The 27,894-nt window shown below is 34.0% G+C and overlaps 2 long non-coding RNA genes across 4 annotated transcripts; one reads left to right on the top strand and one right to left on the bottom strand.

The window, feature by feature from the left end:
• Positions 1-3,612: 3,612 nt before the first annotated feature.
• LOC130449481 (uncharacterized) lies at positions 3,613-9,874 on the bottom strand. The gene is made up of 2 exons (XR_008910444.1): positions 9,670-9,874; positions 3,613-8,926 (listed from the first exon to the last, which is right to left on the bottom strand). It is a non-coding gene; the product is annotated as an uncharacterized LOC130449481 (long non-coding RNA).
• A 2,680-nt stretch (positions 9,875-12,554) lies between these two features.
• On the top strand, positions 12,555-24,269 carry LOC130449531 (uncharacterized). Of its 3 annotated transcripts, none has more exons than XR_008910453.1 (4): positions 12,555-12,786; positions 13,359-13,494; positions 20,624-20,740; positions 20,807-24,269. It is a non-coding gene; the product is annotated as an uncharacterized LOC130449531 (long non-coding RNA). The 3 variants fall into 3 exon arrangements; XR_008910455.1 differs by having other exon boundaries at positions 20,794-24,269; XR_008910454.1 differs by having other exon boundaries at positions 20,624-24,269.
• Positions 24,270-27,894: the final 3,625 nt, after the last annotated feature.

The following is a 27,894-nucleotide window of genomic DNA, read 5'->3' as shown; positions in this document are numbered from 1 at the left end:
TGTACTGAAAATCATATCAGTTATTATTTTCAAACCACGTAATTTTCCTTTATGCTAGCAGAGCGTGGTTCCGTGGAAATAACATAAGACTGAAGAGTTGGCTTACTAAAAGACTTGATAAATACTACATTGGAATCTAGTAATAGTGTTGAAGAATATGTGAGCAAGATCATGAATACTACTCACAAGCTGCGTAACATTGATTTTTACGTAAACGATGAATAGCTTGGTACTTTGATGCTGGCAGGCTTACCAGATGAATACAAGTCTATGATTATGGGGCTTGAGAGCTCAGGCATTAAAATAAGTGCTGATTCAGTTAAGTCTAAGCTAATACAAGAAATTAGTACATCAAAGTCAACAGTCTTTTATACAAATTACAGGGTGCGGCAGCATAACTTCCTTTTTTAAAAAGTTCGCCATTTAGTCGGTAGATGTCGTAACGGAGTGCTAGTGGTCTCGTTCGAGAGGGGGGACTATAAAGTTTTGTCCCGGCACAGTTCAGTCGCCATCATGCGTTGGAACAGTGAGGAGCGTGCGTTTGCCGTTGAGGTTTACTTTTCGAGCGGATGTTCTGTGATCGCAACCCAGCGCGCCTTTCGGAATCGCTTTAATTTAGCCCCCTTGGCCCCTGTCCCGGACCGGAAATCAATTGTTACGTGGGTCACTACGTTCAGACAAACTGCAAGTGTGACAAGACGAAGAACTGGAGTCCCTCGGCCCATTAGATCACCGGAGAACATTGAGTTAGTTAGAACTTCAGTGTTGCGATCACCACGGCGTTCTGCGCGCAAACATGCGTCTGCCCTTGGACTTTCCGATCGTTCTGTGAGGAGAATACTTCATGATGATCTTCATTTTCATCCATACAAGATGGCAATTGTGCAGGAACTTTCTGAACGTGACTTCAATTCTCGGAGGAACGCGTGTGAGGTTTTTCTGGAAGTCGTTCCTGAGGACGCTATTGTTTTTTTTAGTGATGAAGCCCATTTTCGTTTGTGTGGATCCGTAAACAAACAAAACATGCGCTACTGGGCTGATACCAATCCTCGACAATTGCATCAACGGCCTTTGCATTCACCTAAAGTCACAGTGTGGTGTGCAATTTACTCACGTGGAATTATTGGTCCCTGGTTCTTTGAGGGAAATGAAGTCACAGTGACAGTGAATTCGCACCGGTATGTAAACATGTTACAGGAATTTTTTTTCCCACGGCTAGATGAGTTGGACTTAGGGGACACTTGGTTCCAACAAGACGGAGCAACGGCACACACTTCAAGAACATCGATGGCTGTTTTGAGGGAACACTTCCCAGAGCGCCTTATCTCAATTAGGGGCGATTTGGAGTGGCCAGCCCGCTCTCCCGATTTGACCCCTTGTGATTATTTCCTATGGGGTTTTTTGAAATCCCGTGTGTATGTGAACCGTCCAAGGACCCTACAAGATTTGAAGACGAACATCCAGGAAGAAATTGCCAACATAACGCCTGCTATGCTGGCAAGAGTCATGACAAACGCCAGAAATCGGTTTACTCAGTGTATGGAGAATGGGGGACGTCACCTAACTGATTTGATCTTCAAAACTCAGTAAAACAAAACTTTATGTATGTGCCTGTATTATAAAAAACGAATAAAAATTTTCTGATTCATACAATAAGTTTTATTAACTTTTGAAAAAAGGAAGTTATGCTGCCGCACCCTGTATTATATGTTATGACAAGGGATGTGACATTCAGAATGCTAAAGGAGAGGTTATCTGTAATGCAGTATTAAAAAACAACCTATACGTTATGAACATAAGTGGAGAAGAGGTTCATCTGACTTCAAGTACTGTGAATTCTAATGACACTTATCTGTGGCATCTGCGAATGGAACACTTGAATTTTTCAGATATAAGAAACTACCAAATTGTGTTGAAGGTGTGTCTTTGACTTCAGACAAAGGTAATGTGATCACAAGTATTCATTGTTGCGAGGGAAAACATGCTCGGTTGCCATTTAAAAATGTAGGTTCCAGAGCAGTAAGACCACTTGAACTAATACATTCTGATTTATGTGGCCGTATGGAAAATATTTCATATGGAGGTAAGAAATATTTTATAACTTTCATTGATGACTACACACGAATGGTACATGTGTACTTTCTTAAAGATAAAATGAGTGTACTTGATACTTTCAAAGATTTCAAGTCAAAAGTAGAGAATGAATTGAATTGTAAAATTAAAAAGTTACGCACAGATAATGGTAAAGAATACTGTAATAATAGTGCGGGATCCCGCTGCAAAATTATGACATGAAGAATGTACACAATCAAAATCTGATTTGGAGGTATTTTTACAAGTAGGAGAATGTATTTTTCATAAGGTGCCAATTAAAAATTACCCGCGAGTACTATTAATTAAAATCTAATTAATTGAATTTTATCAATACATTTCGTTTACATCTTATGGAAATTCAACCCAAACATTTGAAAGATTTGAAAAGTCACAGTTGCTGCTGACTGCTTAGCCGCAACCTCTACGCAGCCAGGTGTAAACAGGTATGATTTTGTAAAAACTTCTCGTTCATTATGTATATTAATTTCATTTACACCAAATTAAAGCTAATTTTTTTCTGTATTTAATTTTATAAAGGTGCTTGTAAAAAGAAAACCGCAAATTGAAGTTTCCTTAATTTAAAGATGCCAGGTATTGGAAATAAAGTGACAAAGAGTGAGTGCACGACGTTACTGGTTAGACAAGGACGCTAAATGCCAGCTGTACGCGTTTTTTGAGCTATTGCGCATGCCTCGATAAATAGGCATATTCGTCGCCGAAATGGAGTAAACGGTGATCGATTAAGCAACTCAATCGCCTCTGATACCATTTTTTGTGTTACTAATGGTACTATTAAACCATCAAAACATATAACTCTTGGAATGACTGTTAAAAGTCTTACAAGTAGTAGAAAAATCATTAACATTCTTAATCGTCTTGGACATTGCTGCAATTATACTACACTGGAGGAGTTGGAAACTGAAGCTACTTACTCATCTGTTCATCGCTCTGAAATTAGTCCACCTTATTTTCTTATTCGGAAATCATCCTTATGCACAGGTGTAGCCTTTGATAACTTTGATAGGTACGTTGATAGTCTTAATGGAAAGGAAACTTTTCATGACACCGTTGGTATAATATACCAAAATATTGATAATGATGCTCCTAATGAAAGTGATGTAGATTCTAGAAGTGATCAGTCCGACATGTTACCACCACCAACGAAAAGAAGACGAACCTTTGAAGATATTGTTCCTGAACTCGTTCCGATTTCTGCTCGATTACAAATGTTAGAACGATTAACACTTGTTGAGAACATAGAGCAATCTATTCCGAGTACTTTGTCTTTGATACAAACTATTGATTTATTACATATGACTTCACTCTTTTTCCATGTGCCAAACACTCCAATGTGGACGGGATTTAATTGTCGAATTATAAAGGATAATACTCCAAAACAAAAAGTATCTTACCTTAGTCCAATCAATTTGTCACCAACAGAGACATCAGTAGTGAAGTTGACAATGACACAGGCTCAACAAGTTGGTGTGGAATGTAACCAAAAATACGTCCAAGTAATATATGATTTGGCCATCACTAAAATTGCTCTCAAGATTAAGGCAACAGAAACCCCAAAATTTGATAATCTCTTCATACATTTCATTTCATTTTATGATGGCATTCTTTAAAGCGATTGGAGTATTTATCAATGAGTGTGGATTATCCATATGATGGTTGAAAGTAAGATTGTGCATCAGGTTCTGTGAATGGAATCATTGATGGCAAACATTTTAATCGTTGCAAACGTCTGCATCCGTTGATGGCTGTAGGTTTGCAAATATTACATTTTGACCAATACTTAAAAACAAAGCAAGTCGAACACTGTTTTTTAAAAGAGCAAATAATAGATGATCTTCTTCAATATCAAAATTTTGAAATTTCCCATTCAACTACGACTGCTGAATTATTACCGAATCAAGTATTGCCTCGACTGCTCTATTCGTGTCAAAAATTCGTAGATAAAACAAGACAAGGTGATCATGGTAAAACTGCTCAGTTCTACATGATCTACATCCAACTAGTTAATTATTACATCATTCTATCAAACAGCATACGCATGGGTGATTTTGAAATGTTTAAGCATATAATTCCAAAAATCACAAATTTATTTTTTTATGTTTAATCAACCCAACTACACTCGATGGTGTGTTAAATATTATGATAATTTAAAGAATGTTAACGAAACACATCCAGGACTCGAAGAGGACTTCAAATCTGGATGTTTCGGAATTAAAAGAACAGATAAATCTTTTTCAAGAATACCAATAGATCTTACATTGGAACAGACTATAAATGCGGTATTGCCCACTTTACAAATTCGATAGCTGCACGTCAACGCTGGACAAAAAGTCACAGTATCAGGGCTGCTTTGATCTCCCATGTTCTCGATGTTTGTGGATTAAGACACTTGCAAGACGTTTCCGCAGACTTACAACCTAATCGGATTAAAATTTTTGAAAACAATTTGCTGATTTCATCGATATCTTAGAAAAAAACTGTAATCCGTTCGATCCATATTTAAACAAAGATAATCTTTATAATATAGCTACTGGAAAGCCGGTCTCTTAACATATAGCTGAGTTCCTATTGAATGTCGAAGAAAATGGTGATGAGTTAAGGAAACAGTTCATTACTGAATGTGCTGTAGATGAATGTAGATTTGACAAACCGATAAAAAAAACAAAATATTTAACTTCGCTGAGGCTCCAAAAAAAAAAATTAACTCTTGGGAATAAAGTTGTCGAGCTGAGAATGCAACATTGACACCAGTGCCAACATCAATGTGCCACGCAATTGATTGAGAAGAAAATCGGTGATAACGTCGATAAGCCACCTTCGTTTTTCAATTCAGTTATTTTAGATGGTTTCTTCATGTTACACTTAATGAAAGAAGTACCTGTAACCTTTGATGCTTTATCTAAAAAATTTTTGAGTATGATACTACGATTTAAATCCGACCGTGTCGATATTGTCTTGGATCAGTATTTTACACCGTCAATCAAAGATTTTGAGTGTTCACGTCGAGATGAAATAATTAGCCAAGTTACAATCGGGCCCAATCAAATTCGTCCACATAATTTTGTAGCTGAACTTAAGAATATAATTCGATGGTTTATAAAGAAACCGGCACAACTGCAAAAAATGAATTTTTGAGTATTTGGTATCAAAATGTTTGTAAAATTATGCTCTATTTTACCATGATAATGGCACTTAAGTAACTTCAAACTTTGATTGTGCAAGTGATCAAATTATAACGACTTACACCCCCGAAAAAAAAAAATTATAGAAGAGGGAGAACAAAGTAAAAAAATTAAAGTTGTTAGAAATGTTACACACAAACTAGTTGAATCTTCGGAGAACGAAGATGAAGACCAAATATCTCTTGGCTCACAAACGGAGAGCAGGATTACTGAAGTAAATCCAAATGAAGTTGAAGATTTAGTGCGCTCTCCAGAAGCTCGAGATTTTGTATTGGCGCAATTTAAAATAACAGGAAAAATTGAAAACCCGTTTACTATGTTGCGGTAATATTTGAAGGTCCTAACGACAAAACACAAGATATTGAGATTTAATTTTATAGAAGGCACACCAAAATACCCAACAAATTTATTTTGGCTCAATCAGCTTGGGAGAACCAAAAGACAGGTGGATTTGATTTCATTTGAAATTATCTTCGGCAGCATTGAAGTTTATTAACTTAAATATTTAAATGAATTAATTCAAAACCTTAGTTTAAAAAAATACGCTGTAGTGTCTTTTGGCAATTAACGATTTGTTGTTTATTTTTTTAAATAGGTTGTAGTTTCTTTTGTCAACTAATCGTTATAGTTTATAAGAGACTGTTTATTTTCGAAGCTTTAAAGTTTTGTTTGAGTATTTTTATTACAATGAAACAAACATTTTTTTTAATGTCCTTTTGATATTTTATTTCATGATAAATATATAATTAACTAAAATTTTTAAAAAAATTGAACTTTTGGGATAGCATTTTGATCCAAGTGTTTTTTATTGGTAAAATGAAAAATAGATGGTTCTAATGTAAAACTACAGATTTAATTGAAGTTACGGAGAATCACCAATTAACTTTTAAATTTGAAGTTAATGCATTAAACAACGATGATTCTTCCATATTGGATCATTTTAAAATTAGATGACAAAAATACTGTTGTTGACAGATTACGCCTCTACTAATTTCGCTTTGTACTTCTGTACTTTTCTAATACAATTAATGATGATGGGGAGACATGAATTCCTTAGATACCTCTTGTGCTACTTCTATATTTTGCAATCTTCTACCGAGATAGATTTATGAGAAAGATGAGAGTGCATATCAACTACATATGTAATCAAGTGTAGAAAATCATCTATTAACTTTTAAATTTCAAGTTAATGCATAGGGCAGAGATGATTATTTCAAAGGGATTAGTATGAAATTTCATGTATCAAATATTACAAAAACTACTATATTGATTTTTTCGGTCAAATCTATTATTCAAATTTCTTCTGTTGCTATTTCATCTGTTGTAGTCTACCATTTATACATCTGTTCATGTAATCTTCACCCAAGCTATTAATTGGAAAAAGTCCAACAGTCTAGAAAAATATTTCTTCTGTCAAATAAGTAATACAACAATAATAAATGTCCTCCTATATTTTTTCCCATTATTTTTTTCATCAAAGGATTGGAAAGAGCTAGAAAAGAGACAAAAATTCAACAATTATCTTCCAATCAAATATTAAAAATCAAAACTTTATACGAAAATTAGCTATTTGTGATTATATATTTAAATTACTTTAGTTCCAGCATAATGGAGTACCCCCTCTTTATCTGTTCTTGCGCTGGATAGACAAAATCATATAAAAACAATGTAAACACCTAGATACAATTGGATATAGAAACAAGGAACTTATAAAAAAACGCTGACTGTTCGATATACATGAATAATGAATTATAAAAATAAGAAACAAAAATTAAGGGATATCTGGTCTTCAGAAATAATAAAAAAAATGAAAGACAAATTCATGATAATAAACATGAATGAAAATGTATTGAAGAAATAAAATAACATAGATGCAGAAATAGTTAAAAGGAGAACAATATTCACTATACACTAAATTGAACAGTAGAAAAATATTAATAGAGATGCGAGTATGAAAATATATGTGAAAATAGTAACTAATATAACGTACACAACGAAAAATTAAACTATCAAGAAAAATAACAAAAAAGCTAGAAAAAAATTAAAGAAAATGCAGAAAAATAAACCATTATTATAGAATCTTACCATTTGCCAAAATTAAACAATTCCGAAGAAGGAAAAAAGCCAAAATATTTTCTAGCTTAATGCTAACAATGTATTCTATATAAATACTTAATGTTAAAGAATATGAAAGATACTGTGATAAATAAGTATATTCTGGATTGTGTTCAGCTATAGAAGTATTTCAACATATCTTTACTGAACTTTTTGGAATTGTGCATGGTGTTCAATTACACAAAATGACAATTTAGTTCATAATTCAAGTGCAGAAGAACATTTAAAAATCTGAAAAGATGCGTTTCAGAGAGAAAGACCTGTAAATTTAGGGTCAATCTAAACAAATGTCAGTTTTGTGTGAAAGAAGTAAAATACTTAGAGAAGAAGCACTAAAGCCTACAGATGATTTTGAATATGATTAATTACATTTAAAAAACAATATCGCAGTTATGTTACATGAAAAATGAACACATGATTTCTTGAAAATAAATGTTACAAAAAGCTCCTGTCTCGAGATTTTATGATAATAAATATGCAAAAAAAATTTCACTTCCAGTCAAAAAGTATGAGCTCAAACATGCATATAGAAATAAGTGCTCTCTCTATTTTTGGTAAAACTATGATTGTTGAAAGTAAACAAAGGGTTTTGTAATTTTTTTTTGTAATCATCAAATGATATTCTAACAAATTACTTTTCCTCTGAGGTTATTGAAAATACCTTCATCAGAATTTCACACTTATATCTAAATGTATGAAACTGAATTCAATTAATTTTTATCCATAAATATTGTACACTATTTATGATAATTAGATAGACGAGTGTAGTTGTTTTAAGATGAAAAAGTGTGTTACCTTTATAAAATATATTATGGAAAATATGACATTTTTAATTAACATGCCTAGAGCCCCCCTTTTTTAATTTTTCTCCTCGTCTATCAATTTCATTCTATTACTAGAATTTTTTGAATACAGTCCACACATCTAATCTCGATGTTTCAAGTGCTAATTTTTGCTCCAAAAATTCAATAACTTTCATATTAGTAACGTTTTTCAAAAAATGAAACTGAAATGGTCGAAAACTTGAAATTGATGTTTCTCAAAAAAAATATATAGCATGATAAGAATTTGAATATAGGAACAGAATCGACTTTTAGAAAACATTTTATACAAATTAACAGTAAAATTCAACTAAATTGGTGGGATTCCAACTTTAAAATTAACAACATCGTACGTAGAAGACATTAGTTCCTATGGCAGGAAATTTTGGATAAAGAAAAAATCACCTATAGTATCTGAAATTTTCATTCAACATATAAGTTTCTATACCCCACATATTTCCATAAAATATGTGTTATTGATGAATATAATGAAATATGCTACACTCACCATTTTTACTGCATCAATTAAATAAAAGGAGACTAGTTAAGTAGATTGTGATCATGTTATGAGTAATATTTTCAAATTATACTGATTTATCCAAACAACTTGTTGCCATTGAGTTTCTTCCTTATTATTTGCATTTTATTGGAAATAACATCTTAGTTGCAAAATTAGTGTCAAGTTACTAATTCTACCTGAAAAGAAATATTTATAACTACTCAAAGCTTTATTTAGTTAAGTAATACAAAATGTATCTTTCCTTATTACTGGGTATTACAGGAAAGCAAGAAAAAAAATTCCTCTCATATTAATTTCTACTTCTGTCAACATTCAATTCATTTTGTTCTGCACATTTCGGAGATTCTTAAATCATTTTTCTCTCTCAGAATAGTAAAATCAACATATTAGAATTGAAATTAGTTGTTAATGAAACAATGCAATGGTAAATTAGAAACTTTAAGTAAGATTGTTATGAACCATTTTTACTCATCATTAATTAAACCATACCCTCTTGTCAATACTATATTCATTAATAAGAGAAAGAGAAATTCTAACATCTCTGGCTATGTATATTATCTATGAATAGGAAAAGGCTATTTGTAAAATCGCATGAGTTTAAAAATTAGAAACCAGCAATATATAATTTCTTATTAAACCATGAAATGTAGACATATTTACCAGCTGGCATTACATCAAATATTCAATACTTTTTGGTAAACGATCTAATAACATGTTTTCAATTACAACAACATTATTGAATAAAGAATATTAACATACCGTGTACATTCCAAACTTAGAGATAAAATCATTGAAAACTGAAGCAATATTTTCTATCAACATTGGGAGAAATAAGTAGTAAATTTGATAAAACATGAGTTCATTAAAATATACTCTAAAATGAAAAAAGTTGTTATTATTTTTTGTTGAAAAGACTTACTATTTTTAATGCATTTCATTCTACTGAAATCCAGCATCACCATAATTACAACGTTTGAGATGCTGTACTCGAGTATATAATCTTTGCCTGTACTTGGGGAACGAAAAAGTGATACACAGTATATAATCTTTGCCTGTACTTGGGGAACGAAAAAGTGATACACAGTAAGTACTTCTTCTTCAATCTTTCGAATTGATACTGGAATGTCAAAACATAGATTAATATCCGCCTTTGAGTCGTGAGGTCCACAGAGCATACCATAATGGTACGTTCTGTTGTAATATCACAATTCGTATCTATGGTGGAATTTATAGACTGACGTATTTCCAAATTCGCTGTTTGAATCTAAAGACCTTAGCTTTACTTAGTTGAAGAATTTTAAAAATAGCACCACAAACTATTAAAGTAAGACAGTGAATTAAATTCTTGTTTGAAAGTTATAACTATTTCAAAGAAACTATTAATATACAATTTCATTCAGAAATTGTACATATAATATATTACAACTGCTAAATTCATATCATTTCCACTTGCTACACTAACGCTATTTTGGTTAGGTTAGTCTTCGTATTATAATTTGCTGTTTACAACTGAACACTTTTTCAATTAATACCCCACACAAGACTATTCTGCTTACTTCTACCCTCCATATTTAGAATCCTAATAAAACCTGCCTAATCGATAGTTCAGAATATAAATGTACATCAATTATTTTAGTTCAGCCAATTCCCATTTTGCCGCTTTGCGTTATTTCAATTATATACACGTTTTTGTCTGTATATCACATAATTAGTAACATTCTGATACATTCTTTGTGGCAATATCGCTTACTTTGCTGGAAATCTCTTTTTACCTTACTACTGGCCGGTCGGTAGTGAGAGCAATAAAAACGCGTGATCGGCTCATGGGATGCTAGCGGTACCTTTTATAACGATTCGTATTGGCTGAAGCAATGTCTGAGAAAGTCAAGTTCACACAGCTGCACGTTACGTTAATTTATTATTATTATATTCTAAAAATTTTATATTAATAATTTTTTTTTGAGATTTTGTTTTATTATGTTATTTATTTACTTTGATAAAAATTAAAAATTAAACTACATTTCTAACATGCGCTTTTACAGTAAGAATTATGTGACTGTATAATAGCGCATGTACTTTAATTTTTATTATTCTTTAATATGTGGTATTATAGTTATGCTATACATTGACTATCCTCTATTTTAAAATAAATTTTATTGTTAAAAGTGGCTGTAATATTCATTGAACTAAATTTAAACTGTCTATTTACGTTATTCAATCTGAAGAACAATCATTTCTAAACGCGTCATTGCTTTAATACTTTTAGAATTTTGACAAAATGCATCTGAGGATACAAAGCATAATAAATATTTATTATTTATAAAAACTGGAGCGATTTTCCTCATTGCAACCAAGTTATTGTTTTTATTGTAGTTGCAATCTTTTGGTTAGTGTGGGTAAAAAAATATTCCAAGACTACAATGTTTACATATTAGATAAAAGTGGCACGGTTTTTAAATTCCACCAATAAAACGCTAAGACGACAAGAGTCACAATGACAATGGAATGTGATCATCCGGTGGTCAACAATTACGGTTAGGTCATTTCCATCCCTAAAAATACCGAATAAGTTCCTTCACATCAGGATCTTGCACTACCTTCAAGGAAAATTATTCTTCTGATTTATCAAGGTCGTTCATGTAACAGCTGCGAGAACTAGTTCTTATTTTGCAAAACATTTTGGAAGTTTCAAATCTTCCGCCTGGCTGTGGGCGTGACTTGAGGAAGCACGTCACATTCAAATGCGCATCGCTTTACTATAATTGTATATGCCTTTTACAAATTCTTGTTGAGTTCATGACTCACTTATGTTTGTGCCTTTTTGCTGTTACGTCTTCGATTATTTGCTTTAAGTGTTTATTATCTTTTTTACAAAGAAGTCTCTTTAAAGACTTTGGTAGATTGGATTTCTGTACAGGCCTTTCAACGGGCTTAAAAAACCCGACGGGAAGAATGGTCTAGATATGTTTCAATCCAAGAAAACGGGTGACTATCATGAGGAGATGAACTCAAATAGGTTCGAGGGTTGGTTTAAGGGAGTTTTAAATAAACTTGAGGACGGATCAGTCATTGTAATGGACAATGCATCCTACCATTCCAGAAAATTAGACCAAACCAATTGGAGTAAGGCAATCCAACATATCCGCTTTTTTCGAAATAGAATGTGGGACATTGATAATTTAATGGAAAAACAAGTGGAACCTCTAATAATAAATTTAAGAGCTGATTCGTCCTCGTCGGAATCAGATTATATATCCCTCTCAACCACCTTTTTTGAAAACAAAGAATTTATTAAGGAAAGGACCTTGTGTTGTTTATAAAAATTATTATTATTATTATTTATATCGTTTTGTATGAATTTACTTTATAACCTTTGATACGTATTTGAATAAAACATATAGCACGACATTTCTTTCTTAGATATTACTTTACAGTATTAGGTACCCTTACATTTTTATTTAATATACCATAAATTTGAAAAACCGTCTAGCTATTTAAGGTTAGGGAAAACAAAATTACGATTAAAATAATAATTATATATATTTATAGATACTTTTAAAAAAATCAAGGCAAAGTGTGAAATATGAAGGTATAACATTTAGTAGTTAACTAAGTGAACGAAGATTTTAATGTATGAATGCTATGCAATTGATAAATAAAAGTATTATTTATATGATATGATATTAAAATAAAAATGTTAGTTTGAAAAAAGCATTTAAAATTCAATTCAAATTTGCCACTAAATACCTTTTAGTGTTGTGTATGGTGTGATTCAGGCTTACAATTTCTCTCTCACGCAATATGCACGTGATTACTCTCTGCAATGAGCGGCCATACTATAATACCACAGTATAATTTATTCCTATGATGTGTCCTAGTATCAATTCAAAACATACAAGAAAATATAGTACCACATGCGTATCACTTTTTCCTTTGACAAGTACACCCTCTCCGAGCCGAAATTTTTATTAGCGTTCTATTAACGTTGAGGTTATGGTGATGTTAAATTTTAGTATAATGAAATGCATTAAAAATGGTAAGACTTTTAAACAAGAAATAATAGAAACTTTTTTTGTTTTATAGTATGTTTTAATGACCTCATGTAAATGCCATTTTACTTATAGTCTTTTTCTATTTATATATGTTATACATAGCCAGAAATGTTACAATTTCTCTTTCTTCTATTAATGAATATAGTACATACAAATAGCCTTTTCTTATTCATAGTTAATATACATAGCCAGAGATGTTAGAATTTCTCTTTCTCTCTGAATATAGTATTGACAAGAGGGCATGGTCTAATTAAGGATGATAAGAATGGTTCATGTCAATCTTACTTAAAATTTCTAATTTACCATTGCATTGTTTCATTAACAACTAACTTCAATTCTAATATGTTGATTTTACTTTTCTGAGAGAGAGACATGTTTTAGAATCTCCGAAATGTACAGAACAAAATGAATTGAATGGTGACAGAAGTAGAAATGAAATTAATATGAGAGAAATTTTTTTTCTTGCTTGCTTTTAATACCAAGTAATAAGGAAAGATACATTTTGTATTACTTAACTAAATAAAGCTTCAAATGGTTAAATATTTCTTGTTTTCAGGTAGAAGTAGTAACTTGACACTAATTTTCCAACTAAGATGTTATTTCCTTTAAAATGAAAATAGTAAGAAACTTAATGCGAACAAGTTGTTTGGAAAGATCAGTATAACTCGAATATATTCATTAAGATAAAAGTGGTGAGTGTAGCCTATTTCATAATATTCATCAATCATTTTTCCTTGTCTTATTTGTATTTTGATGGAAATATGAGATGTCTAGAAACTTTTGTGTATTATATTTTTCAAGTATATCTCAAAAAACCGCTACCTACAAAGTTATTTTTGAATAAAAAATTAGCACTTGAAACATTGTAGTATAAAAATCTAATGAAATACTTGAAGTGTACTCAAAAAATCCTAATAATAGAATGGTGGTGAATATGTAAGCGATGAACTAAAATACTATTGTAGAGAAAGTGGTATCATTTTGGACTATACAATTCCATACACTCCCCAGCTAAACGGTAAAGCAGAATAGCTCAACAAGAGTGAGAAAGTGAGAGCTCTATTATTCAAAACAAACACAAATAAAAAATTCTGGGGTGAAGCAGTGAGAGTTGGGGTATATGTGTTAAATAGAAGCATCACACAATTTTTAACTGTATACAAGACACCATATGAAATATAGTCAGGCAAAAAGCCAAACTTAGAAAGGCTTTAAGTTCTCGGATCAGAAGTATTTTAAAAAAATTTGGGATATTTAAAAAATTAGACACCCTATCAGAAAACCACTTCTTATGGGATACGCATCAACTGGATACCGTTTATGGAATGGAACCAAACAAGATATAATAACAAGAAGAGATGTAGTATTTAAAAAACCTCAAATTGGAAATAAAACTAAAACTAAAAAATAAAATTGGACCAGAAAATGAAGTAGAATCAGAAAATGAGATAGGTAATAGTAAAGAACAAGAAAATCAAACACACATAAAACAACAACAAGAAGATTAGATAGAGAAAAATATACAGCAAGAAAATGAAACAAAACATTTTTGAAAACAGTGATGAAGAAAATTTTAATTTGGGACAAGGTAAAGAAGAGGAAGAAAAATAAATAAATCAAAGCATTTTGAAGATTATGTTTTATTAACATACAATGAAGCAACTGAAGGTCAAGACGTTGATTTATGGAAACATGCTATAGAAGAAGAAAAAGAATCTTTAAAGAAAAATAATACCTGGGAATACATAGACAAAAATCAAGCAAGTGGAAAGAAAATGTTGACAAACACACCGGTATTCGAGATTAAGTACCATAGAACATACAAAGCCAGATTAGTTGTAAGTGGGTGTCAACAACAGAAAGGTATAGATTATGAAGAGATCTTTAGTCCGGTTGTACAAGTCAGTACACTGCAACTGATGCTAGCAATTTCAGCGCAAAAAGAATATGAAATAAGAAAATTGGACATAAAGACAGCTTTTTGTATATGTTGAATGAAGACATTTATATGCAGATACCTGAAGGATATGAGAAGCAAGATGACAAAGTTTGTAAACTAAAGAAATCATTAAACGTGCTTAAACAAACACCTATGAGATGGAATGAGTATTTCACAAAATTTTTGAAAGAAAATTATATGATTTTGCTGGAGACAAAACAACGGGGTATGTTGTTTTTTATTCTGGTGGACCAATAAGCTGGTGTTCCAGGAAGCAACCCATAGTAGCATTGAGCTCGACTGAAGCTGAATTCATAGTAGCCGCTGAATGTGTTAAAGAGTTATTGTTTTTGAAGGTATTATTAAAAAGTTTAATTTTTCAAGATTCAAAAATTACTTTAAACATTGACAATCAAAGTGCAGTAAGCATAATAAAAAACGCACAGTTCAATATAAGATCTGAATACATTGACGTTAGATATCATTTTATACATGAGAAAATTTGAGATGGTTTAATTTTCGTTAAATACTCGTGTACTGAAAATAATATTGCAGATATTTTAACAAAACCATTAAATAATGTCAAATTTGTAAAACATAAGAATTTGCTAGTTGAGTGAGTTAGGTCAGATTTATAAGTTTTATTATTAAAATAACTTTTATAATTATTTTTTTATAAATATTAGGATAAGGTGTTGAGAAAGGTAATACTTTATAAAAAAAAATTAATATGTACCCATTTTATCAGTGGCCTTATTTGATAGTTTAGTATAATAAGATAGGGTGACAGTCTAAGTCCCTTCTTGTTTAATCTCCTCATGGATAAAATTATAAACAAAGTAACATGTCTATGCTACGCCGATGATGCAGCAATCATCGCCGAATAAGAAAACGATCTACAGAGACAACTCTTCCAGTTCTTCTTGGTAAGCCGCCAACTCAATATTTCTATCAGCAAAACCAAATGTATAACAATCACGAAGGATCCGCTCAGATGTAAGCTGGTGGTGGAGGACAATCCCATAGAACAAGCTATGCAATTCAGATATCTGGGCATAGACATATCAAGTACCCAGGACTCAGTTAAAGACCTAAGAAGCCAGATTAACAAAGCATCCGCACTATCAGGATGCCTACGAGATATAGTCTGGTCCAACCCGTACATATGCAAAGATAGCAAAATTAGAATCTACAAAAAGTCCGCGAGGACACCAACAAGAAACAAATGCTGAGAGTAGCCGAGATGAAAACACTGAGAACAATAGTGGGGAAAACAAGAAAAGACAGAGTAAGAAATATAGATGTCAAAGAGCAAGACATTGTGAGATGGGGAAGACAACGTAAGAGGCAGTGGTACAACCGAGTAAGACGGGTGGACGAGAACAGACTTCCGAGAATAGTCCTAGAAAACAACCCGCCCGTCTCAAGGCCTCCCGGGAGACCACCTAAAAGGTGGAAAGATAGTTGGTAATCCACCTCTCAGGAAAAGATGCAGAGGCAGCTTTAGAATTAACAGATCGACAGATCTCCAAGAAGTAGAAGAAGAGGTATAATAAAAATGATGTAAAAAAGAAGAAGAAGAATATTTTTAGTAACCTTAGCGAGTAGAAAAATAAAAAAATTATATGTTCTAAAAAAAATGCGTGTATTCTGCTTCTAATTAAACAAATACAAACCTAAAATAAAATAACAGAAAAATTAAGACATTTAGAAACATAAACATATCAAATGGTCTGAGAAATATATAAATATTGAGGTTATTGTAATAGCCCTTTTCTCCTTACTAAAGTTAAATGTAGACAAATCGGGATTTGAAAGTAATATCATTTATAATAATAATTTACACAAAATATGTTATTTATTAATTCAAATTACTAGTTGAAGGGCACTGAAATGCTGCTTGTAGTTCATGTAGAAAATTAACTGTAAATTTAAATTAAAATTAAACTAAGAGTTCGCCAACCTTCAACTTTTTTGTTTAATTCCTTAATTTAGTGAGGTTATGAGTTTGTAATTAGTCTGTATTGGTGGTATTGTTTACAACATCATTGTTCTTTAGTTATGGAAATATTATTCGCGTTATTGCACCGATGTTGGTGGTGATTTCTTTTTAAACTGATATCAAAACAATAAAAAAGTAATGTCTGAAAGTCGGCAACAAAGATTATGTACACGGATATATCTGCCACCCTTTAATTAATGCTTAAGCTTAGTAATTCTTTTCCTCTGCATTACTTTTCACTATAATTCATAAGAGGTTTATTGTCTCAGTAAATATGAGTACTTACCAGTACCAGTAAATATTCTATGTGATGATAATACTGTATCTGCAAGCATTAACTTGGGGTTATTTATTCTTTGCAACCAAATTCTGCAAACGTCTTCATTCGTAGGAATGGAATGTCTATAAAAAAGTAAAATAAGGATAAAATCATTCAACATATTTAACCATTCAACAAAATGATTTCTTAACTACAAATTAATGAAGTTAGGAAGAAAAGAGTTATTCTCGTATAGGGATGAACTTGATTTCAATTTAATTATTTTTGTTGATAAATAGTAAATATTACTCTCACCTTTTCGCTTGCTTATTCGTGCATTCTGGTACACAGCAGGCATTTGCTCGTTTACTCATATTGAGTAAGTAAACACGGCAGCACAGTTCGCAACAAATAATAACTTTTAAATGCACAAAAATGCAAATAGCTAATAAACAAACAATATCAAACACCTTTGCAAGATGGACGTTCTTCATTCAATAATCTTAGGTTGTTTCTCGATACATCATCGCAACTTAGTTTCAGAATCCAGATTGACAAACATTCAAAAATGAAACATCAAAAAGTAAGCTTTTAGATGTGAGCCAGTCGCAGAGATGGCGTTGAAAATCGTCCTGAACTTCTTCTATTCTAGTGCACAGACCCTGATCTAGGGTTGCCGATAGTTCGATAGTTGAAGCTGTCGATAGTTCCGATACTATTGTTGGAATGCTATCGATAGTTTAGTAACTTTAAATTTAACTTCTCAAGCTTCGATTGTTAGGCATCAAACCAATATGAAATGGAAAAATTAAAAAAATAACATTATAAACTTGAATAATAATATTTATTTTGAGAAACATAATAAAAGAAATACAATTTAAAATCAAGTTACAGACATTTTTTTAAATCGAAGAAAACTTCACAAAGCAACCAAAATTGATTACTAAAAAAATATCATTTATCTAGCTCATACATATTTACATTAAACGAAAAACGCTGATAAAAGCTAAAAATAAACCAAAAAATTATTATTCTAACACCCACAAATTTGAGACAGCCTACTCCTACGCTCGCATACAGTTTCGCCGACCTTTCGGTAATTGAGTTGAGTGTTTCCAAATTCGGGGAATGTTCGAGCGAATGTTCTTCAAATATGATTTTGTCAGCAGTATTGTGCTTATTGTGGCATTTATAGGGGATCGAGTCTCATCTTTCTTTTTTCTAAGCTTCCGAGAATCCCTAAGCTTGCTTGTCCCGGCACTATTCACTAAATATTTTCTGTGGAATCTTGTGATACTGTAATCTTTTGCTAGTTGATTATGACGTGGCCGATAGCATTTTGTAATTTTGTCTGGGCTTGATCGATATTGGAAGAGATTCTGAAAGGCGTTTTTTCCATCGAGGATCAAGTATTGTAGATAACGATGTGACTGCTCTTGATTCATATGACGAGAGTCTCTTAGCCATGCTTTCTCTGAGCTGAAATAAAATGGTTTCTCCATCCTTTGTAGTTAATTTATTTCTTCTGGCTTCCAGTTCATCAAATAAACAATACACAATTGGAATCACGATAGACCCCGTAATGTAATTCTCCCCCGAAATTTCTCGAGTGGCATCATTGAAAAGACTTAATAAAGTAACCAAATCTCGTAAAAATTTAATTTCAGTCGAACGTTTTGTCGCACTTGGTCGATGCCACAAGAAGGGGTTCACCAATTTCCAGTATTCTTGCAATCATTAAGTACGTGCTATTCCAACGCTTGGGGACATCTTGAATTAAATTCAACGGCTCCTTCGACGCTTTCTGTTGCTCTTCTTTCAAAACTTCTTGCGCGACATTACTGCTTCGAAATGTGCGAACTAAATCCCGAGCTTTAGTCAGCATATTTTCAATTTCGGAAGCTCTAAGTGCGTCATTCACCACTAGCTGGAGGATGTGGGCAAAACAGTTTAGATGCTTTAATTTGGTTATTTCTGCTGCCTTGATCATATTAGCGGCATTGTCGGTTACTAAACATACATTTTTTTTTTTCTATTCCGTATTCCTTGAAACATTGGAGTAGAGTGGCCGAAATATTTTCCGAAGAATCCCGCTCTTTCATAGCGGATGTGATGAGGACACAACTACGGAGATCCCAACTACTATCTATAAAATGTGCCGTAATTGTTATATAGGAATCATGGGCAATTGATGTCCACATGTCCGATGTGACGGACACACGATCCACATTTTTAAAAAATTCTATTAGTTCATTTCGAATGGAGTGGTACATTTCCGGGAGCATATTGTTTGAAAGTCGATTGCGTTCTATTATCGGATAGCGGGGATCCATTGCGTTCATTAAATATCTAAATCCGGGTCAGTTGACGATATGAAATGATTCTAAATCAAGAGCAAGAGCAATGGATATGTTTTTCACACACTCTTATCCACTAAAAATGTTGATAATTCACTCTGCTTAGACTTACTTGAATTAGCAGCAATTGAAGTCGAAGGTTCGTCTTCTTGCGCTTCGTCCCGGGTACGTTTTTGGAGGTAAACATCCCCGTGTCGTCTGACAAGACGCTCTCGGAGGTTTTTAGTTTTGGAGGAAAATTTTAGTGCAATTCTGCAAATCAAACATGTCACGATAGGTTTACCTTCCTGATCCTTCTTGAAATATTCCCATACGTCTGATTTTGTCGGCATATTGGAAAGCGGAATGTAAACTGCACAAAAACCGTCAGAGAAACATTTAGATGCGTCGCACAAAACTGAACAAACACAACTAGAACGGAAAGTGAAAACCGAGTCAAAACTTAAGAGTTAAACTTCATAGAAAAATACCCCTCCCAAATCAATGGTAACGTACCCAGAATTTGCTCTCCGAATTGTGAAACATTTAGGTGAACAAGAAATGGAAATTTCAAGGAATATTTAATTCATTCGTAGCAGTAACGTAATTACGTTTCTTTGAATGGTTTTCTCTCCTCGTTCATTTTGGTTGTTAACTTTTACTCCCAAGTATTTAAAATTTTTAACCACCTCGTATATATATTTCCCTATTACTATATTCTTGTGTTCAGCATCATTTTGTTTTTTATTTCAACTCCATGATATGGTGTATATTATACTTAGTCTTTCCTTCGTTTAGATCTAGTGCCCTTTTACTACATCAATAATTATTAAAATATATAATAAATACAAATTGCACATGCTCATACATATAATACATGAATTATAACGTACCTTGCAACCACGTGTTTGTTAGATGTTCCGGCAATATCATCTACACCTCTTTCCGCCATAGTTATTTGAAAATACTTTCAGTTCACTTTAGCGGAATACAATGACGTCACAATAACAATATGAATTATTGATATTCATAATAAAAACAGCAATATAAGTATGTCGACACTGACAAATTAGAAAGTTGCGCATCATAGGGTGCGCACCAAAAACGTAACGAGGTCATTCATCGATAGATTTTACTCCTCACATTTTTCTCATACCAGGCCCCTTATATATGCAAATCGATTCTTAAGTAGTAAACTTCAATAATATTATTGAATATCATTGAATAAAATTTTGTCAGTCAATTTTTTCCAATGCTAGAAAAAATAGTTTCTTTCTTGTCCTAGATTCCTGAAGAAATTGTTGATGATTAGGTCAGAAAAAACACCCAAGTCAATCCTATATAGTTTGATATGAAGAGGAAAAGTGTACAACCAAATTCGCTTAAAGTTAAGCATTATAAGGTAAAACGTATAGTTTATAAGTCCATGAGTTTAAGGCATTATTTTGTAAATAGTGTGTGTTCGCAGAAATCTTTATTCACGCTTCAACAAAAAGCGTCGTAATCGAATCGTTGTAAGATGACACAAGTGCGGGAGGTTCTGAGACGGTGACTATTCAAGAAAACATTAAATTAGTGGAAGAAAGTGTTCTAAGGGACCACCGCCTAAAAACAATAGAAATTGCAGGACAAACCGGCATTTTCAACACAGTGTTCTGAGGATCCTTCATTCATTTAAATATAACAAAAATGTATCATCTAGAAAAACAACATGAATAAGATTTTGTTGTTGTTTGATTCTAACCAAAGAACCCTTCTGAGATGAAAAGGGGACCCTCAATTATGCCAGTACCTACAGTTTAATTTATGGACCATACATTATCAATGGAAAATTCTTTTTACAAATGTTTAATAACAATTGTTCAATGAATGTAGTTTCCAGTTTAAAAAACTTTAGTATTTTTTTTAATTTGGCAACTAAGTACTTTCGCTTTTTACTGATAGAGAGACTTGCTCCATTTTTTAGTAACTTTTGTTAGTGCTGTACTTTGCCGGTCACATTGTTGTGTTTTTTGAGCTGCTTCCAAGGAACCAAACAATCAATTCTGAAGTTTACTATCAACAATTAACGAAACTGTATGAAGCCATTAAAGAAACACGGCCAGAATTGTCTAATCGGAAAGGTTCAGTGTTCCATTATGATAATCCAAGGGCCCACACATCCTTGGCAACTCGTGGGAAACTATTGGAGCTTGGCTGGGAAGTGATGGCACATTCCCCATACAGCCCTGATTTGGCACCATCTGATTTGAATGGTCAAACTTTCACAAATGACGATCACCTTCAATCGCACCTGGTTAAGAAAATTTAGAAGACTCCATTTTTCCATGTATTACTTTTTGATTTTTACTCTAGACAGTTGAAGAATACCTAGAACTGTTTTTGCTTTTGTTTTAATCACTCGTGTACCTCTAGAATTTTCAGCTTAAAGGCAGATATAACCAAAGGAACAGACATATAAATTCTACACTATAACAGAAGCTACAGCAATAGAGGAAATTTGAAGAATAGATTTATCTAAATTTTTTATCAAATTGTAAATTTCATGACAAAACAAAAATTTATCAATTGAATATTCAATTATGGCAGTGTGCTGAGCATTGTATTGATGAGCCGAAATAGTACAGAAACATCAAATTTGAAACTAATCCCTTTTGAAGAATCATCGCTGCTCTACGCGTTAACTAGAAATTTAAGTTGATAGATGATTCTCCACTCCAAAAAAACAAAGTGAAATCTGTAGAGACTCGCCAAAATAATCTACCAACCTCCTCACCAGTATTTTTTTGTAATCTTATTTTTCATATGAATCAACATGGAAGAATCATCGCTGCTCTGTGCATTATCTTTAAATTATTATTTTAAAAGCTAATAGATGATTCTCTGCAACTTCAATTGCATTTGTAGTCAAGGCATCTTGCTCATAATTCCTTGGAAATGCAGAATATATATATATATATACAGGGTGATTCATTAAGAATGTCCAATCTCTGAACTGTAGATTCTTGACGTCAAAATATGATGATTCTGCTCAACAGAAAAAATTAATTTTTCTTATAGGAACAAAGTTCTTATTTTGATATTCATGATGAGGGTGATCTATGGATCAATATAAATAAGCAAATTGTCAGTGTCAATATCATATTTTGATAAAGACTTAAAGAAAAGTCAAAGCGTCAAAATTTATCTTTTCTTTTAAAAACTCTCAAAAAAAAACTAATTTTGAAACAGAAGAGACGTAAAATCAAGAATCTTTAGATGCATTATTGTATGTTTATATATATACTAGCTGACCCGGCAAACGTTGTTTTGCCATGTACATTATTATTTGTAGGAAACGTTATTCTGGGTCAATAAAAATAATTATCTACTATAAGTGTTCGGGGATGTACTTATAATCGAAAGCGTTATAAACAATAAAAGAAAGCTTTATGTAGGGTAATAAATTAATGTAGAGAATATATTTTAAATTACAATTCTTGCTAGTTATCTAAATATCAAAAATAATTATTCATATTTTAACTATCAATTATGGCAGTTGAAAAAAAAATTAATCTCTTAGCGCAATAGAGTGTACAATATTCTTGGTTAGTCCGTCTTTAGCCAACACAAACAAAGTTGATGGTTTTCCCACGCGAGAACATGCCACATATAGTTGTCCATGGGAAAAGCATGGTGTGTCCAAATCTAAACCACATACAGACAATGTCTGGCCTTGGGACTTATTGATAATCATTGCAAATGCCAATCTGATCGGAAGCTGAATACGTTTAAATTGAATTGGCACATCTGTCGGGATCATAGGGATTCGTGGCAGCAACACATTTTCGCCTTGAAGCTTGCCATTCAAGATGATGGCTTCTATAACGTTTTTTATTAATGTTTTAATGACTAATCGTGTGCCATTACATAGCCGTGGTGGGTTTAAGTTACGAAGGAGAATAATCTGTGATCCAACTTTCAATTGTAAATTGTGTGGTGGCATGCCTGGCGAATCCAACGAATTTAAAAACTTAATTGGATAATTCACAGTCTCGTTGGTATCACAAACTGCATCGATAGATTTATATGACAAGTCCCCGGGTAACAACTGTTGTATCTTTAAATTTAATCCATTGACGTCCACATTTTTACTTGCCACTTATGATTTATATATTGTGTGTGTACGTCGGGAAATATGCGATCGATGAGAGTATTTTGCGAGTCGATGATTGTGCAGAAGTCCGTCTGTAATTTAATGCATCCAGTATTTTCATGTACAACAACTTTCCCATCGCCAATATCTAACAGTTGTTTAGAGAATGTTTCGGCGGACGGATCCTGAAGCATTTGAACGCGCATGTTCACCGTCAGTTGTACTTTTTCAACATTACGCCATAGTCGCGATGATTTTAAGCAAGCGTTGATTTCATCAGCGTACGTTGAACGTGGAATAACAGGAAGTGTTTGCCTGAAATCACCTGAAAGGAGTAACAAAGTGCCGCCAAATATTTTATCGTTGTTTGATGATGCCATTTTTTGATCGTATCTCGGCAAGAAGTAGCGAAATAAGGAACGTTTTGCCAGTTCCACCTAGTGCATCCAAAAAAAAAAGAATCCTCCTTGTCCTGCCGAAACTACCAGCATAATGCGGTCGTAAATAATTTTTTGTTCATCATTTAGTAATGGAACATTGCGACTAACAATGCATGCCATTTCCACAGTATTGTACTGCAGTTCACGATTCATATCTGTGTTGAGTTAATCGGATGCACTTCGATTCGATGAACTCATACCGAAATGAATGATTGGTAAATTCGCAATAGCAATGCAAAGATCCTCGATAGCAATTAATTATTCATTGTACATTGCATCACTGAATGATATCGTTAGATCGTTGTACCTTGTACGATATCGATACAAAATGTCATCAGTCATTGAATCTTTGTGATTATCCCACAACATTTGCGCTCGAGCCGGGAAACATGTAGTCAATACTATAGCAAATAGTAGACGACTTTGTGTTCCTGTACAGTTTAATGCTGCTTCAGCAAGCATACTGTCCCATTGATTGTCATCTTCTAGTAAGCCTAGTGCAAGGCATGCATCTTTATACGTTGGATACTGTTGTCCATCTACCTTGCGTATATCTTGAAATGACAATGGTCCAGTGACATTAACCAACAGCAGTCGCAGATAGAAACACTCAGTCTGCCTTGGATTGACTGTATATACACGTCCCAAATTATTTGATTTAAATAAACCGAGCCACGCATCAACTGGTGTCCCTTTCTTGCGGGGCATCCATTTTTTCGATTGAGCCCATGTAAAATATCGCTGAACTTCAGAATAGAGCAGTGTTTGTGCGAAGGCACCAAACGCATCCGTACGATTGCACAGTTCAAAAAATTCAGTGAACGTGGCTTTTGGTGGATTGATAGCACAATCAAGTGCTGTATCGTCCGTGAAATATATGCGCTGGCCGTTTTCAAGATGGACAGCTAAATGGATAACTGCTGGATCTCTTTCATGAATTTGGAAACCAAAAATACGCCAGACAGCTTCATTGGAACTGATATACCGGCCAATTTGGTAATTCGTAATTTCATCATTTTCATTCAACGGAGGAGCATTGACATTAATATGTTCAATTCTAAATACAGCCATATCACTTCCTTTATTAACATATTTGCAAATATATTTGATACTTTTCACCGAACTGCATGACTCAACATTAATATGAGCATTGAATGTTTTGCTGAGCAGAGGTGAATATGGTACCACCCAACGATTGTCAATGTCGATGTCTTCGTTACTGATAGATTTATTGAACGATTGTCCGCCATTTTCAGTACTTCTTCGATGATATATTGGATATCCGTCAATACAGGGTTTGTCCGGAAAGTAATAGAACTGAGTCGATTTAAAAAAATTTATTGAGCCAATCGTTACAATTCTTTAAAAACTTTCAAAATAGGCTCCTTGTGCGTCGATGCAGCGCTGCCAGCGCGATTTCCAAGCATTGAAGACGTCACGGAAGGCATTCTCCAGAATAACCTTGAGAGCCGCGGTGCTTGCTGCTTGGATCCTCTCTGCCGTCTCGAAATGCTTGCCTTTCATCGGCCTTTTCAGGCGAGGAAACAAAAAGAAGTCCGGGGGGCCACATCTGGGCTGTAGGGCGGCTGCGGAAGCGTTGGAATGCCGGCCTTAGTCAGGTAGCTGTTCACAAGAAAGGCGGTGTGAGCCGGGGCGTTGTCGTGGTGCAACTTCCAGTCTGCTGCGATGTCTTGTCGGACCCGATTGACCCTTCGTTTGAGTCTCTTGAGCACTTCCACGTAAAACTTGGCATTGACGGTTTGTCCAGGAGGAACAAATTCATGGTGGACGATGCCTTTGATGTCAAAAAACGCAATGAGCATCGTTTTCACTTTGAATTTGCTCATTCTTCCCTTTTTTGAGCGAGGAGACGCCGGTGACTGCCACTCGGAAGATTGCCTCTTTGTCTCGGGATCATACTCAAAGATCCATGACTCGTCACCTGTGATTACGTTATTCAAAAATTGGGGGTCACTTTCACACATGTTCGAATTTTCTTGGCACACTTCCACTCGCCGCAATTTCTGGTCGTCAGTGAGCACTTTTGGGACCATCTTCGCGCACACCTTGCGCATGTTCAAATGCTCCGTCACAATGTCATGAACCACAGATTTTGGTAAATTTAACATCTGGGCAATCAAACGAATACTTTGTCGACGGTCTGTGTTCAAAATTTTGCGCACACGAGTCACATTGTCGGTGTTTGTCGAAGTCGAAGGTCTTCCATCACGGTCTTCATCGGCGACCTCTTCCCGGCCCTCCAAAAAGGCCTGGTGCCACTGAAACACACCACTTCTTGCTAAAGCAACATCTGGGTAAGCCTGCTTGATCATATCAAACGTCTCCGTCGCAGATTTACCGAGTTTCACACAGAATTTAATCGCGTACCTCTACTCTAACGAACGCTGCATTTTCGGCTTGCATAACTCACAGAAACACGTCGCGCGAAAATGCCTGTCCTGACTCTCCAGGTGCTCGGAGACAACTGACCAACCGCTCGTTTGTTAGCTAGGAACGCCCTCTACCGAATCCATTCGGTGCGCGCACGCTCTGAAGTACAATCGCGGCGGAAGAAAATCAGTCCTATTACTTTCCGGACAAACCCTGTATGTGTTACCGTATCGTTTATGAAATCTTTAGGAAAACGCTTAGTACATTTTCCGTCTACCATGCAAGGTGATGAACGATTCAGAATTCCGTACGGACCATGAATCACGTTTGTAGTAACAATATCAAGTAGTAATTGATCAGTAAATGGATCTGGAATCTCTGTAGAAATTGAACTATCGATGTCTTCAGCATGTATTTTGTCGACGAACCAAATTAAAATGTGAGCATGAGGTAATCCACGCTTTTGCCACTCAACTGAATACATCCAACAACGTGTGGGACCAAATACATGCAACTTCGTAAAAAGCTGATTAAAGACTTTGTTTAAACACACGACGATGTATTGCATTTTGCCCTGGTAATAGTAATGATGTAATTTCCTGCCATTTTGGATTACATGTAAAAGTAATAAAAAGACACGGTCGTCCATATTCACGCACGAAAGTCATAGCATCCTGTATGTACTCTTACATGTGACGTGAATTATCTACATACGATGATGGTAAGATAACAGAGTTACCAATTTCGGCAGTGTCAGCGTTTTTCGCAATAACATCTCGCAGGTGAATATATTCTTCCGCACGCAGCTTCTGTTGATTATATCGCAAGTATCGTAGTTGTTCACTCTCTATCTTCACATACATGTCGACCATAAATTGTTGGCTTGGCTCACGACATATTCTACAATAATAATTATGTTTTTAATAATGAATGAATTACCTGTTACGGAATCTCGTTGTTTAATGTTTACGCAATATCCGTCTTGTCCCTTCCAGAAAATTAGTGGATATTGGAAAGCGTCATAAGAACGGTGGGTATCACTAATGAATTGAAGATTATTATTTCTTCTTCGAATCACGATTTGTCGCGTAGCTGTACGGTCACCAACCATGATTCCAGCAACGTCGTCAACAACAGGTGCGTTGAATCTACGTACATGCTCTCCAGCTGGTGTTCTATCAGTATTGATGACAATAGCATGATTGTCACTTTGTAGTTTGTGCATGTGTGATTTGATAAATTTCAATAATTCATTATGCTCATCTTAACAGAGCGTCCAGGTCGGCGACGATACGCCTGGCAAAAGGTGAATTGAGATTGTGGTAATCGCAACGTGCATCCACGCGATTGGCGAGTGCACGTTCGGAGTCTTCGCCACCCATAAAGTAAATTTGTAAAAATTTATGAGATTCGTTTGGCATTGGCAGCAATGAGCCCACTTTGTGATAAATTTGGCCTTTGATTTTGAACGTGGAATTAAATTGTTGTCCGTTTGCAGCAATATTGTTAACTATTTCTGTTGCTCCAAACGACGTCATTTGAAAACATGAATTGAATGTGCGAATTGACTTTAGGAAAAGGCTAGAATCT

The sequence above is a fragment of the Diorhabda sublineata genome, chromosome 10 (genome assembly GCF_026230105.1).
Source record: "Diorhabda sublineata isolate icDioSubl1.1 chromosome 10, icDioSubl1.1, whole genome shotgun sequence".
Classification (NCBI taxonomy): domain Eukaryota; kingdom Metazoa; phylum Arthropoda; class Insecta; order Coleoptera; family Chrysomelidae; genus Diorhabda; species Diorhabda sublineata.
Note: the sequence above shows the minus strand (reverse complement) of the source record. Positions and strands in the feature narration are given on the sequence as shown.